The sequence below is a fragment of the Rhinoderma darwinii genome, chromosome 6 (genome assembly GCF_050947455.1).
Source record: "Rhinoderma darwinii isolate aRhiDar2 chromosome 6, aRhiDar2.hap1, whole genome shotgun sequence".
NCBI classification, from domain to species: Eukaryota; Metazoa; Chordata; class Amphibia; order Anura; family Rhinodermatidae; genus Rhinoderma; species Rhinoderma darwinii.
Genome location: NC_134692.1, coordinates 83,117,406 through 83,133,880, shown reverse-complemented (window position 1 = coordinate 83,133,880; position 16,475 = coordinate 83,117,406). Strand labels below are relative to the sequence as shown.

Below are 16,475 nucleotides of genomic sequence, written 5' to 3'. Positions count from 1 at the left end.
ATTGGGAAAGTTTTTTTTTTTAACTTTTAATATTTTTTTATTTTATGTACACCATAAAAAACTTTCTCTAACCGCTTCAGGACCCAGCCTGTTTTGGCATTCAGGACACAGCCGATTTTTTCAAATCTGACATGTGTCACTTTATGTGGTAATAACTTCGGAATGCTTTTACCTATTAAAGTGATTCGGAGATTGTTTCTCGTGACTTGTTGTAATTTATGTTAGTGAAAAAATTTGGTCGATAAATTCGGTATTTATTTCTAAAAAACACCAAAATTTTGAGAAAATTAGCATTTTTCGAAATTTAAACGTATCTGCTTTTAAAATAGATAGTAATACCACACAAAATAGTTACTAGTTAACATTTCCCATATGTATACTTTATGTTTGCATCGTTTTTTTGAACGTCCTTTCATTTTTCTAGGATTTTACAAGGATTAGAACTTTTCCAGCAATTTCTCATATAATTCTCTAATTAACATCCCCCATATGTCTACTTTAGATTGGCATCGTTTTTTGAACATCCTTTCATTTTCCTAGGACGTTACAAGGCTTAGAACTTTAGCAGAAATTTCTCACATTTTCAAGAAAATTTCAAAAGGCTATTTTTTCAGGGACCAGTTTAGTTGTGAAGTGGCTTTAAGGGCCTTATATAGTAGAAAGTCCCCATAAATCACCCCATTTTGAAAACTGCACCCTTTAAGGTATTCGAATCAGCATTCACAAAGTGTTTTAACCCTTATGCGTTTTACAGGAATTAAAGCAAAGTAGAGGTGAAATTGACCAAATTTTATTCTTTTGGCCGAAATTCATTTCTAATAAATTTTTTTGTACCACAGAAGGTTTTACCTGAGAAATGCAACTCAATATTTTATTAGCCAAATTCTGCAGTTTTTAGAAATATCCCACCTGTGGCACTAATGTGCTAATGGACTGCAAACACAGGCCTCAGAAGCAAAGGAGCACCTAGTGGATTTTGGGCCTCCTTTTTTTTAGAATATATTTTAGGCACCTTGTCAGGTTTGAAGAGGTCTTGTGGTGCCAAAACAGTGGAAACCCCATTTTGGAAACTACACCTCTCAAGGAATTTATCTAGTATAGTTAGCTTTTTGACCATACAGGTTTTTCGCTAAATATATTGTAATTAGTCTGTAAAAATGAAAATCTTCGAAGAAAATGCACCCCAACATTTGTAAAGCAATTTCTCCTGATTACAGCAATACCCCAAATGTGGTAATAAACTGCTGATTGGACCCATGGCAGCGCTCAGAAGGGAGGGAGCGCCATTTGGATTTTGGAGCACAGATTTTGTTGGATTGGTTTTCGGTGCCATGTCGCGTTTGCAAATCAGTGGAAACCCCCCAAAAGTGACCCCATTTTGGAAACACCCCTCACGGAAGCTATCTAGGGGTATCATGAGCATTTAGACCCTAATTAAAATTAGGCCGCGAAGATGAATATCAAAATTTTTTTACACTAAAATGTTGAATTTTCTCATTATAAAGGAGAAAAAAAACAGAACAGTTTGTGTAAAGCAATTTCTCCCCGAGTGCGGAAATACCCCATATGTGGTTATACGTTTTTTTATTAGAAATGAATTAACCCTTTCAGGACTGATCCATTTTTTCTTTCTTATTTTCGTTTTTCACTCCCCGCCATCCAAGTGCCATAGCTTTTTTATTTTTTCGTCAGTAGAGTGGTGTGAGGGCTTATTTCTTGAAGGAGGAGTTGTAGTTTCTATTGACACCATTTAAAGTACCATAAAGTGTACTGGGAAACTGAAAAAAAAATCTTTGTGGGCTGAAATTTGAAATGGGGTTTAGTTTTTACAGCTTTCGCCGTGCGGTAAAATTGAAAACTTTACTTTATTCTGCGGCTCAATACAATTGCGGTGATACCAAATGTATATAGTTTTTTTTATATTTTACTACTTTTACAAAGAATAATCTATTTGTCAATATAAAAATTGTTTTGTTTAACCACATTCTGAGAGCCGTATCTTTTTTATTTTTCGATTGATTGAGCGGTGGGAGGTCTTATTTTTTGCGGGACGAGCTGTAGTTTTTATTGGTACAATTTTTTGGTACATATAAAGTGATCAAAAAGTTGTATTACATTGCTTTTTGAGAGATAAGGGGACAAAAAAAACCTGTGATTTTGGCGGTTTTAATTATTTACATTTTGTATGGTGTTCACAGTGCGCGTTAAATAATGGTATATTGTAATAGTTCAGACTTTTACGGACGTAGCGATAACAATTATTTTTATTTTTTTTGAACTTTAAAAAAAAAAAATTCTCACTACTAACAACTTTAATTCTTCTACCCATTTTATTAGTCCCCTTAGTGGACTTGAACCAGCGATCATTGGATCGCTGGTATAATATACTGCAATACTAATGTATTGCAGTATATTGTTTTTTTTACAGGCTTTACAGGCGAAAACAGCTCCTGAATTTCAGACGTTTTTAGAAGTGCACGCATTTTTCGCGGCGTCCATTATGGACGTAATTGGAGCTGTTTTTTAATGGAGTCAATGAAAAACGGCTCCAATTACGTCCCAAGAAGTGTCCTGCACTTCTTTGACGTGGGCGTAATTTTACGCGCCGTCTCTTGACAGCGACGCGTAAAGTTACACATCGTCTGAACAGAACATCGTAAGACCCATTGCAAGCAATGGGCAGATGTTTGCAGACGTATTGGAGCCGTCTTTTTAGGCATAATTCGAGGCGTAAAACGCCTCCATTACGTCTGAAAATAGGTTGTGTGCACATACCCTAAGGCGTAAAACGCCACCATTACGTCTGAAAATAGGTCGTGTGCACATACCCTAAGGGTATGTTCACACGACCTATTTTCAGACGTAATGGAGGTGTTTTACGCCTCGAATTACGCCTGAAAAGTCGGCTACAATATGTCGGCAAACATCTGCCCATTGTTTGCAATGGGTCTTACAAAGGTCTGTCTGTTCAGACGAGGTGTAATTTTACGCGTTGCTGTCAAAAGACGGCGCGTAACTTTACGCCTGCGTCAAAGAAGTGCAGGACACTTCTTGGGACGTTTTTGGAGCCGTTTTTCATTGACTCCAATGAAGAACAGCTCCAATTACGTCCGTATAAGACGCTGCGAAAAACGCGAGTACATTCAAAAACGTCTGAAATTCAGGAGCTGTTTTCGCCTGAAAACAGCTCCGTAATTTCAGACGTATTTTCCGTTGCCGTGTGAACATACCCTTACAGTGCGATCGCTGTTCCTATCCGCTAGTTCCGGGCGTCAGCAGTAATACACAGCTGACACCCACAGGGTATGGAGCCGGCTCAGCACATGAGCCGGCTCCATACATCAACTCCCGCACCATGACGTGCTATTAAGTCATAGTGCACAAAAGGGGTTAATGCACAGCGGATGGTTCAATGTGAAAATTGCCATTTTCCACTGATATGCCATTTTAGTGCGTAATATGTTATGCCCAGTTTGTGCCACTGAAGACAAATACCTCATAAAACGTTAAGCGTGTTCTCAAGGGGTATGGCGATGCTGGTGTTTTGGCAGGGAGCGCCATTTTTTTTTGGAGCGCAGATTTTGCTTGGTAGTAGTTGTTTGGGGTTTTACTGGTATTTCAGTTTATAATGTGGGGGCATATGTAAGCTGTGCGGAGTACATCAGGGCATAATAAGAGGGTATAATAATGGGATAAATAAATAATAATCCGCAGATATGTGGCCTGTGTCACACTGATAAATTGTGCCCAATCTTATCCGCTTTTGGAACACATTTTGCATCGCCATATTCTGAGAGCCAGAACTTTTTTTTTTTCTCACCACTGGAGAGAGCTTATTTGTTGCGGGACAATCTGTAGTTTTCATTGGTACTATTTTCACTTTTTATTAAAAAATTTTGCAAACCAGGTGACCAAAAACCATGAATTCTGACAATATTTTTTAGTTAATTTTTTTTGTGGCGTTCACCGTGCGCTATAAATGACAATCGGTACGATTACGGCGATACCATATGTATATAGTTTTTTTTATGTTTTGCAGTGTTTGCACAATAAAATCTCTTTTTTATAAAACTATTTATTTTCTGTGTCCCCATATTCTGAGAGCCATAACTTTTTTATTTTTTAGTCAAAAAAAGCTGTGTAAGGCCTCATGCACACGACCGTATTTTTTCCCACCCGTAAATACTGGCGTAAATACGGGTCCGGTGTCACACGTATTCCACCCGTTTTGCACCAGTATTTACGAACCCGTGCTCGTAAATATGGGTCCGGTGTCACACGTATTCCACCCGTATTTACGAGCACGTTTTTGGCGGCAAAATAGCACTGCACTAATCGGCAGCCCCTTCTCTCTATCAGTGCAGGATAGAGAGAAGGGACAGCCTTTTCTGTAATAAAAGTTAAAGAATTTCATACTTACCCGGCCGTTGTCTTGGTGACGCGTCCCTCTCTTCACCTCCAGCCCGACATCCCTGGATGACGCGGCAGTCCATGTGACCGCTGCAGCCTGTGATTGACCTGTGATTGGCTGCAGCGGTCACATGGCCTGAAACGTCATCCAGGACGTCGGGCAGGATGTCGAGAGAGACGCGTCACCAAGGCAACGGGCGGGAGACCGGACTGGAGGAAGCAGGAAGTTGTCGGTAAGTATGAACGTCTTTTATTTTTATTTTTTACAGGTTTATACTGATCGGTAGTCACTGTCCAGGGTGCTGAAAGAGTTACTGCCGATCAGTTAACTCTTTCAGCTCCCTGGACAGTGACTATTTACTGACGTCGCTTAGCAACGCTGTCGTAATGACGGGTGCACACATGTAGCCACCCGTCATTACGAGAGCTCCATAGACTTCTATGGACTGTCCGTGCCGTTATTACGGCCTGAAATAGGACATGTTCTATCTTTTTCAACGGCACGGGCACCTTCCCGTGAGAAAACGGGAAGGCACCCGTCGCCAATAGAAGTCTATGAGCCCGTTATTAGGGGTCGTAATCACGACCCGTAATAACGGGAGTTTTTACGGTCGTGTGCATGAGGCCTAAGGGCTTGTTTTTTTTTGGGACGGATTGAAGTTTTTATTGGTACTATTTTCGGGTACATACGACTTTTTGATCACTTTTTATTCTTTATTTTGGGAGGGGTGGTGACCAAATTTTTTTTGTACATTGTGCGGGAAAAATAACATTGTTTTATAGTTTGGGTCGTTACGAACGCGGTGATACTAAATATGTGTACTTTTTTTAATTTGTTAATTTTTTTCCTATAATAAAAGACTAATAGGAAAAAAATGCATTTTTTGTTTATGTAACTTTTAACTTTTATTTTTACACTTTTTTTAAAACATTTTATTACCTTTTATTTTTACTTTTTTTACTTGCCCCACTAGGGGATATCTAGACTTGCAGCTATATTTAGACTTGCAGCTAGACTTGCAGCTTTAATCGCTGCTAGAGCACATTACACTACTTACGTAGTAATGTATTCTACCTGTCAGTGTGACGGGACAGTCACACTGACAGCATACCTCCCAACTTTTGAATTCTGAAAAGAGGGACATTTTAAGCCATGCCCCGAACCACGCCCAATATCACACATAAACACATCAAATCACGGCCAGATCCTTCTGCAAATAACACGCACAAATTCTCACTGCGGATCTCTAGACTGTCTGGATATAACAGATATTATGGACCCAGTTATATCGTCTTTATGTTACTTTTCCTATCTTGGGTATAAGATTTTCTCACCACGGCAGCAGCAGCTGCAGGACAAACCTTAGAACAATGAAAGTCAAGAGGGAGACCCTGGGGTTGATGACTTTTCAATTGACAGGTAGCAGAGTTACATGATGGGGATTTTTTTTTTCCAGTTGTGTAACTCTGCTACCGGTCAATGGAAAAATCATCCACCAGAGCCACCCTGTAGATAGCTCCAGACACAGCCCCCCTGTAGATAGCTCCAGATACAGCCCCCCTGTAGATAGCTCCAGATACAGCCCCCCTGTAGATAGCGCCACACACAGCCCCCCTGTAAATAGCTCCACACACAGCCCCCTATAGATAGCTCCACACACAGCCCCCCGGTAAATTGCTCCACACACAGACCCCCTGTAGATAGCTCCAGATACAGCTCCCCTGTAGATAGGTCCAGATACAGCCCCCCTGTAGATAGTTCCAGGTACAGCCCCCCTGTAGATAGCTCCAGATACAGCCCCCCTGTAGATAGCGCCACACACAGCCCCCCTGTATATAGCTCTACACACAGCCCCCTATAGATAGCTCCACACACAGCCCCTCGGTAAATAGCTCCACACACAGCCCCCCTGTAGATAGCTCCACATACAGCTCCCATGTAGATAGCTCCAGATACAGCCCCCCTGTAGATAGCTCCAGATACAGCCCCCCTGTAGATAGCGCCACACACAGCCCCCCTGTAGATAGCTCCACACATGGCCACCTATAGATAGCTCCAGATACAGCCCCCCTGTAGATAGCGCCACACACAGCCCCCCTGTAAATAGCTCCACACACAGCCCCCATGTATATAGCTCCACACACAGCCCCCCTGTATATAGCTCCACACACAGCCCCCTATAGATAGCTCCACACACAGCCCCCTCGGTAAATAGCTCCACACACAGCCCCCCTGTAGATAGCTCCAGACACAGCCCCCCTGTAGATAGCTCCAGATACAGCCCCCCTGTAGATAGCTCCAGATACAGCCCCCCTGTAGATAGCGCCACACACAGCCCCCCTGTAAATAGCGCCACACACAGCCCCCTATAGATAGCTCCACACACAGCCCCCCGGTAAATTGCTCCACACACAGACCCCCTGTAGATAGCTCCAGATACAGCTCCCCTGTAGATAGGTCCAGATACAGCCCCCCTGTAGATAGTTCCAGATACAGCCCCCCTGTAGATAGCTCCAGATACAGCCCCCCTGTAGATAGCGCCACACACAGCCCCCCTGTATATAGCTCCACACACAGCCCCCTATAGATAGCTCCACACACAGCCCCTCGGTAAATAGCTCCACACACAGCCCCCCTGTAGATAGCTCCACATACAGCTCCCCTGTAGATAGCTCCAGATACAGCCCCCCTGTAGATAGCTCCAGATACAGCCCCCCTGTAGATAGCGCCACACACAGCCCCCCTGTAGATAGCTCCACACACGGCCACCTATAGATAGCTCCAGATACAGCCCCCCTGTAGATAGCGCCACACACAGCCCCCCTGTAGATAGCTCCAGACACAGCCCCCCTGTACATAGCGCCAGATACAGCCCCCCTGTAGATAGCGCCAGATACAGCCCCCCTGTAGATAGCTCCACACACAGCCCCCTGTAGATAGCGCCAGACACAGCCCCCCTGTAGATAGCGCCAGACACAGCCCCCTGTAGATAGCTCCACACACAGCCCCCCTGTAGATAGCGCCACACACAGCCCCCCTGTAGATAGCTCCAGACACAGCCCCCCTGTAGATAGCGCCAGACACAGCCCCCCTGTAGATAGCAACACACACAGCCCTCCTGTAGATAGCGCCATACACAGCCCCCCTGTAGATAGCTCCAGACACAGCCCCCTGTAGATAGCGCCAGACACAGCCCCCCTGTAGATAGCGCCAGATACAGCCCCCCTGTAAATAGCTCCACACACAGTCCCCCTGTAGGTGCCACATTGCTGCCAGAGCGGAGAGCGGTAGACAGCCCTATTGCTGCCACTCTCCGCTCTGCTTTTGACGTCACTTACTGTCAGAAGTCAGGAGTCTTGCAGCGGCGTTCTCACTGGTGTCAATGCCGGCCTGGGAGTGAATCAGTCCAGTCACCTGACCGGTGAGAACACCGTCGCAAGACTCCTGCCGCCTTCTGATCGCTGCTGCAGTCAGCAGCGATCAGCTGTTTGGATGCAGCGACCAGCGGGACATTTTGCAGACCGCTGGGACGGCGGGACAGTGGTGAGAAACTGGGACTGTCCCGCCTGATCTGGGACGGTTGGGAGGTATGCTGATAGGAAGCCCAGGAGGACCAGCCTCCAGCTACTCCTTCTAGGCTTCCCTACAATGCAACCCTCTGGCCTCCGATTGCCACAACAAGCATTGGCAGCCCCCACAATCACTTCGTAGGGGCTGCCGATGTGCTTCATACCCATTAAATATGGCGATCGCAATCGGTTGCTGCATTTAAGAGGTTAATTGCCAAAATCAGCGGCGATGGTCCACTGACCGGCAAGACTGGAGTGTCAGCTGTCGGGGACAGCTGACCTCCCGGTTCCCCGACACTGGTAGTTAGGACAGTGTGCGCTGGGAACCGGTCTGCAACTGTATGTCCTGGTACGGGAAGCAACCCCTCTCCAGGACGTATGGTTGCGGCGCAGCGCGTGAAGAGGTTAACCATTTTTAAAACTTTTTATCGGTCCCCCTTGCGGACTTAAACCAGCAATTGTCAAATCGCTGGTACCATACACAGCAATACTAATGTATTTGTAATTTTTACTGGCTCCTGTTAAGGGCTTAACAGGAGCAGAAAGAACGCAGAACTTTGGGCCTTCATTAGGCCCCCGAGCTGCCGTGACAACCATCATCACCTCCAGCTGACACCCGCAGCGGATGGAGGGGGCTCAGGCCGTAAGCCTGCTTCATACTGCACAGTGTCTTCCTGGTGCGTCAAGGCGTTAAGGACCTCTGAGACGGTACAAGTGTCTATATACTCTTCCATTTGGAGGCGAAGCATAATCGTGCATCTGTTGGAACTTATGAAACTGGCCATCTATGTATTATTGGAATTCGAGTGATATTGACAGGTTGTCCAGGTTCGGGGCTGTGTTTTTTTATACTAATGACCTATCCATAGGATAGGTCATCAGAATAAGATCGGTGGGGGACTGAAACCTGAACCTCGCATTGTTCAGCTGTTCTAGCTGCCTCTGGGGGCCAGAAGCTATGCAGTGGTTGGGACCAAAAGCAGAATTATCTGGTCACAGTATAGGGCCCAGGCCGTGCTGGGTTACTGTTGCTCTGCTCCTATTTAAGTGATCATATACTGATGACCTATCCTGTAGATAGGTCATCAGTTTAAAAAAACAGCCCCGAACTTGAACAACCCCTTTAATATTCAATAGAGCCATAGCCGGCTCTGGTTTAAGCTGTTAACATAGGAAGTCTGACAGTAAGGCTCACTACCAAAAAGGTGTTCTAAAACATATCGCTGACTGAACGTGAATATAGAGATAGGAACTAAAAATTTATTTTTAATCAATATATATTATAATAAAAAAACAAAGTTACTGGACATACACGTTAGACCAGCTACCTAAACCACTATCTGACCCTGGTGTAAGACTAAAGAATTGAGTATAAAGAGATTATAGATGAAAAAAAGAAGAGAGCCTATACACTACCATTCAAAAGTTTAGGGTCACTTAGAAATTTCCTTATTTTTTAAAGAAAAGCACCGTTTTTTTCAATGAAGATAACATTAAATTAATCAGAAATACACTCTATACATTGTTAATGTGCTAAATGACTATTCTAGCTGCAAACGTCTGGTTTTTAATGCAATATCTACATAGGTGTATAGAGGCCCATTTCCAGCAACCATCACTCCAGTGTTCTAATGGTACATTGTGTTTGCTAACTGTGTTAGAAGGCTAAAGGATGATTAGAAAACACTTGAAAACCCTTGTGCAATTATGTTAGCACCGCTGTAAACAGTTTTGCTATTTAGAGGAGCTATAAAACTGACCTTCCTTTGAGCTAGTTGAGAATATGGAGCATTACATTTGTGGGTTCGATTAAACTCTCAAAATGGCTAGAAAAAGAGAGCTTTTGTAATGATAGGGGTAAGGAAACGGACAAGTGAGCCCTAATCTACCCGCCACTCTGTCCCTGCCTACTTGCAACGACCCGCCCTAGGCGACGGGGTACATCTGGGCGGCGGTCCCTACGCTCAGTAAGTGCACGAGACAAACAGACAAGGGTACACAAAGCTAAGGGAAAAGGGGCAGTTGCCCACGGCAACACGTGAGCAACAAGAGAGGTGAACGAGCCGAGTCAAACCAGGAGTGTACGAGGTACCAAACGCAGAGCAGGAGAGTTGTCAGTAAGCCGGGGTCAATATGGAGCAGGATCAAATAGTCAGGAGCTGTAGCTGGGCCAGGAAACCACACGAGAAGAATCACAAGCACTGGAGGAACAGGAAAGGCAGGTATAAATAGACAGAGGGCGGGAGCTAGCTGAGTCTGGCCAGGCTGCGATAGGCTCTCCCACTCCTAAGCCTGCCAGCCTGAGTGGTGGAAGCTGGAGTCAGTCTCAGAGACATACTCTCAGGTGCCGACTGATTACCTATGGGCGTTAACCCCGCTGTGCCTGGCAGATCCTTTACAGTACCCCCCATTTTATGAGGGGCCACCGGACCCTTTCTAAGTGGACCTGGTTTATTGGGGAAACGAAGGTGGAACTTCCTGACCAATACCCCAGCGTGAACATCCCGGGCGGGTACCCTTGTCCTCTCCTCAGGCCCGTATCCTCTCCAATTGACCAGGTACTGGAGGGAGCCTTGGACCATCTTGCTGTCCACAATCTTGGCCACCTCGAATTCCACCCCCTCAGGGGTGAGAACGGGAACAGGAGGTCTCCTCGAGGGAGCCAAGGACGGGGAGCAGCGTTTAAGGAGGGAGGCATGAAACACGTCGTGTATTCGAAAAGATGGGGGCAACTCCAGTCGGAAGGAGACAGGATTGAGGACTTCAATGACCTTATACGGCCCAATAAACCGGGGAGCAAATTTCTTGGACGGGACCTTAAGGCGCAAGTTCCTAGACGATAACCACACCAGATCCCCGACCATAAACAAGGGGTTAGCAGAACGTCTTCTATCAGCCTGAGTTTTTTGTACGCTCTGGGACGCCTCTAGGTTCTTCTGAACCTGGGCCCAGACTGTGCACAGTTCCCGATGAACGACCTCTACCTCGGAATTGTTGGAACTACCAGGTGAAACGGAGGAGAACCGTGGATTAAAGAGGCTCTGTCACCAGATTTTGCAACCCCTATCTGCTATTGCAGCAGATCGGCGCTGCAATGTAGATAAGAGTAACGTTTTTATTTTTAAAAAACAAGCATTTTTGGCCAAGTTATGACCATTTTTGTATTCATGCAAATGAGGCTTGCTAAAGTCCAACTGGGCGTGTTTAAAGTAAAAGTCCAACTGGGCGTGTATTATGTGTGTTACATCTGGGCGTGTTTACTTCTTTTACTAGCTGGGCGTTCTGAAGAGAAGTATCATCCACTTCTCTTCAGAACGCCCAGCTTCTGGCAGTGCAGACACAGCGTGTTCTCGAGAGATCACGCTGTGTCGTCACTCACTTCCTGCCCCAGGTCCTGCATCGTGTCGGACGAGCGAGGACTCATCGGCACCAGAGGCTACATTTGATTCTGCAGCAGCATCGGCGTTTGCAGGTAAGTCGATGTAGCTACTTACCTGCAAACGCTGATGCTGCTGCAGAATCAACTGTAGCCTCTGGTGCCGATGTGGCCGACACGATGCAGGACCTGGGGCAGGAAGTGAGTGACGTCACAGCGTGATCTCTCGAGAACACGCTGTGTGTCTGCACTGCCAGAAGCTGGGTGGTAACGAACAGAAGTGGATGATGCTGATTCGTCAGCATCATACACTCCCATTCCTAACGCCCAGCTAGTAAAAGAAGTAAAAACGCCCCGATGTACACACATAATACACGCCCAGTTGTACTTTTACTGTAAACACGCCCAGTTGTACTTTTGCAAGCCTCATTTACAGAAAAAGGGGGAGACCCCTGACGAGTTACTGACCCGGTTATTAAGGGAAAATTCAGCGAGGGGAATGAATGAGACCCAATCATATTGACAGTCAGAGATAAAACACCTTAAATATTGTTCTAGAGATTGCGGAGTCATGATTTTCCCTAAGTACCCTTAGCCGGTATTGCAGGGGAACAAACAGCTTGTCCTCAGGAAGGTTCCCGGGAGCTGAACCTTGATCAGCCGCAATTTCAGAGACTAAATCAGGATCAATAGAAGAAATGATTATACCGGGAGGCAAAATACAAGCAGGATCTTCCTCCGAAGGAGGGCTGGCCATGAAGCTACGCGACAGTGCATCGGCCTTAATATTTTTAGACCCGGCCCTATAGGTAACCAAAAAGTTGAATCTGGTAAAAAATAGCGCCCATCGAGCTTGTCTCGGGTTTAGCCTCCGGGCAGAATCTAGGAAAACCAGATTCTTGTGGTCGGTAAGGACCGTTACCTGGTGCCTAGCCCCCTCCAGGAAGTGGCGCCACTCTTCAAATGCCCATTTAATGGCTAAGAGTTCGCGGTTGCCAATATCATAGTTACTCTCAGTGGGCAAAAACTTCCTGGAGAAGTAGGCACAGGGGCGGAGATGGGTGAGGGACCTGGTACCCTGGGACAAGACAGTCCCCACTCCCACCTCGGATGCGTCAACTTCCACGATAAATGGCTCCATTTGGTTGGGCTGAACCAGCACCGGGGCCGAGATAAAGCACTTCTTAAGGACCTCAAAAGCCTGGACAGCCTCAGGTGGCCAGTGGAGGAGATCAGCACCTTTGCGAGTGAGGTCCGTAAGAGGCTTAGCGATGACCGAGAAGTTAGCAATAAATCTCCTGCAATAATTAGAGAACCCCAAAAAACACTGTAACGCCTTCAGGGAGGCAGGTTGGACCCATTCCGCTACAGCCTGAACCTTGGCGGGCTGCATTCTTACGCTTAGGACAGTTGTTCACTTGATGCTTGTCATCCCCACAGTAGAAGCAGAGACAATTCTTCCTGCGGAAATCTCTACGTTGTTGGGGGGACACGGAGGCCCCGAGTTGCATAGGTACCTCTGAGTCTTCCGGGGAGGAACGAAGCAACGGAACCTCGGGAGGCATCATGGGGGAGTCGGAGGAGAAAACACATAAACGTTCACGTTGTTGTTCCCTGAGACGTCGGTCAAGTCGTACCGCTAAAGCCATAACCTGGTCTAGGGAGTCAGAAGAGGGATAGCTAACTAGCAGGTCTTTCAGGGCATTCGACAGACCCAACCTAAACTGGCACCTTAAGGCAGGGTCATTCCACCGAGAAGCTACGCACCACTTCCTAAAGTCAGAACAATACTCCTCAACAGGTCTCTTACCCTGACGTAAGGTCACCAGCTGACTCTCGGCAAAGGCAGTCCTGTCAGTCTCGTCATAAATGAGTCCGAGAGCAGAAAAGAAACGATCAACGGAGGAAAGTTCAGGGGCGTCAGGAGCCAAGGAGAAGGCCCACTATTGGGGCCCTTCCTGGAGCCGGGACATAATTATACCCACCCGCTGGTTCTCAGAACCTGAGGAATGAGGCTTTAAGCGAAAGTAAAGCCTACAACTCTCCCGAAAGGAGAGAAAAGCCCTCCGGTCCCCTGAGAACCGGTCGGGCAACTTGAGTTGGGGTTCAGGAGGTGAGGTGAGGGGAACTACCAAGGTAGCATCAGGCTGGTTGACCCTCTGAGCCAGGGCCTGGACCTGTAGGAAGAGACCCTGCATTTGCTGAGCCAGGGTCTCAAGGGGGTCCATAGTGGTGTCAGGGACCAGGGTAGACTAGGTATGGGCTTGTGATTATGTAACGACGTGGGTAGGGAAACGAACAAGTGAGCCCTAATCTACCCGCCACTCTGTCCCTGCCTACTTGCAACGACCCGCCCTAGGCGACGGGGTACAACTGGGCGGCGGTCCCTACGCTCAGTAAGTGCATGAGACAAACATACAAGGGAATACAAAGCAAAGGGAAAGGGGCAGTTGCCCACGGAAACACCGTGAGCAACCAGAGTGGTGAACGAGCCAAGTCAAACCAGGAGAGCACGAGGTACCAAACGCAGAGCAGGAGAGTAGTCAGTAAGCCAGGGTCAGTATGGAGCAGGATCAAATAGTTAGGAGCTGTAGCTGGGCCAGGAAACCACACGGAAAGAATCACAAGCAAAGGAGGAACAGGAAAGGCAGGTATAAATAGACAGAGGGCGGGAGCTAGCTCCGTCTGGCCAGGCTGCGATAGGCTCTCCCACTCCTAAGCCTGCCATCCTGAGTGGTGGAAGCTGGAGTCAGTCTCAGAGACGTAGATTCAGGTGCAGACTGATTACCTATGGGAGTTAACCCCGAAGCTGTGCCTGGCAGATCCTTTACAAAAAGCATTTGTTGTTTTTGTAACTTTTACTTTTACACTTTTATAAAACATTATTATTAACTTTTTTAAAACTTTTTGTTTGTCCCACTAGGGGACTTGAAGACTTGCATCACTGATTGCTGCTAGAATACATTACACTACCTAGTAGTGTAATGTACTCTGTCAGTTTGACACTGACAGTGACGTAATAGGAAGCCTATGAGGACCAGCCAGAGGCTTGTCCTCATAGGCTTCCGTACATGGCAGACCCGGAGGCCATTGTCTGGCCTCCGGTTGCCATGCCAACCATCGGCAGCCACCAAAATCGTATTGCGGGGGCTGCTGATGTGTTACAAATCCTCTAAATGCGGCGATCCCAATCGATCACCGCATCTATGGGGTTGATTTCCGAAATCAGCAGCGACGGGTCACTGATTGGCAACAGGAAAAGCAGGGCAGACACCTTGCGCAGTTAACCGCGCGGCGGTTAATTGTTAAAGTCCAGTTAGCCGAGTTTGTATTTTATTATATTTATTATTCACTATTGGGACTGTTTGGGGGGCATCTATGAGGCATTATACTGTATGGGTACAGATATGGGGGTATTATACTGTGTGGGGGCCACCATGGCAGCATTATACTGTGTGGGGGGTCAGCTATGGGGCATTATACAGTGTGTGGGCAGCTATGGGGGAGTGAAAATGCTTACTATACGCCTAAATACTTTCCTTGAGGGTGTAGTTTCCAAAATTGGGTCTTTTTTTGTGGTGTATCTACTGTGGTGGCAACTCAAGGATTTTTCAGACATGAAATGGTGCTTAGAAAACAGCCAAATAGAAAGAAGACCCCAAAATCCACAAGGTGCTCTTTAATTTCTGAGGCCCGTGTTTCAGTCTCGTAGCACACTAGGGCACACATGGGAAATTTCTGAAAACGGCAAATCTGGGTAATAAATATACACTTGCTCTGTTACTGAAATAAGTGGATTAAAACTGAATATCTGTAAAAAAAAAAATCATTTGTAAATTTCATATTCACTTGTTTTCATTTCTGTGATACACCTAAAGGGTCAACAAGCTTCCTAAATGCTGTTTTGAAGAGGTTGAGAGGTGCCATTTTTAAAATGGGGTGATTTATCGGGGGTTTCTAATATATAGGCTAAAAAATAGTTTTGCAAATTTTGTTGAATATTTGAAAAAACTCCTAGTAAACTTATAAGCATTATAACGTCCTAAAAAAAATTTAAGTCAAAAAAATTATGCCGACATAAAGAAGACCTATGGATAATCTTTTTAGAAACAGGATTTCAAAAGTAGGAACATTTTCTTCACATTTTGAACTTTCTTTTTATAAATAAAGAGTAAACATATCGAGCAAAACTTAACACTAAGGCCCCATGCACACGACCATAAAAAAAAACTCTGCAATTGTGAACCGCAATACGGTTCTAATGGCCGCGGACACCCTTCCGTATCGCTACGGAAAGGTGTCCGTGCCATAGAACCGTGCCAGGTGTGAGATTAAACTCCATCACTCTTGAGTTCCTTTTCTCCATAACAGAATTTGTCCAGGATTCATTCATATTCACAAAAATGACCGATCGGGAGAAATTGCACATACAATGGTTTGATGTACAGAAATCTAAAATGGCTGTGGACGGAGCCTTTATTTATAGGTTCATGCTTTCACTTAACACGCATTAACCAATCAGATGATGCCAAGTACATATAGGTATACACTCAAAAATAATTCCATATAAGGTAATGACTTTCTTCCTAATATATATATAAATCTTGGTACTCATCAGTTTGGAATGCCAGAAGATGTCATCTTTACCCTATCGTAGATGATAGGGAATACATTCATTTGAGACGATTAAAAACATATCTAATACATATCTCAAACAATATAATGCAGTCATTTTGATAATACAATATATAAATCTACAGGTATTAGATTTATTACTCTGACACAGGTATTATAGAGCATGACCTACTTTTTGGATTTTACGGTCCGTGATCCCATACTTTGTATGTGAGCATGGCACAAAAATGTGGCCCGTGGCCATCGGCGTCTGGCCTTGCTCGCGATCGTAATCACAGCCGTGTGCATGAGACCTAAGGCTGTGTTCACATCAGCATTGTCTTTCCGTTGAGGAGTTCCGCTGGATGTTTCCGTTGGGGGAACCCCTCAACAGAAAGGCAAATGTAGACCTTAGCTTTCGTTTGCATCACCATTGATGATCAGAAAGCAATGCTGATGTGAACAGGCCCTAACATAAAGTACAAAGCGTTGCGAAGAAACAATC

At 45.6% G+C, this 16,475-nt stretch overlaps 1 protein-coding gene across 2 annotated transcripts in view; it reads left to right on the top strand.

Moving 5' to 3' along the window:
* The window catches only part of STAT1 (signal transducer and activator of transcription 1), a 1,010,933-nt gene that overhangs the window by 559,571 nt on the left and 434,887 nt on the right, over positions 1–16,475 (top strand). The window lies entirely within an intron of this gene.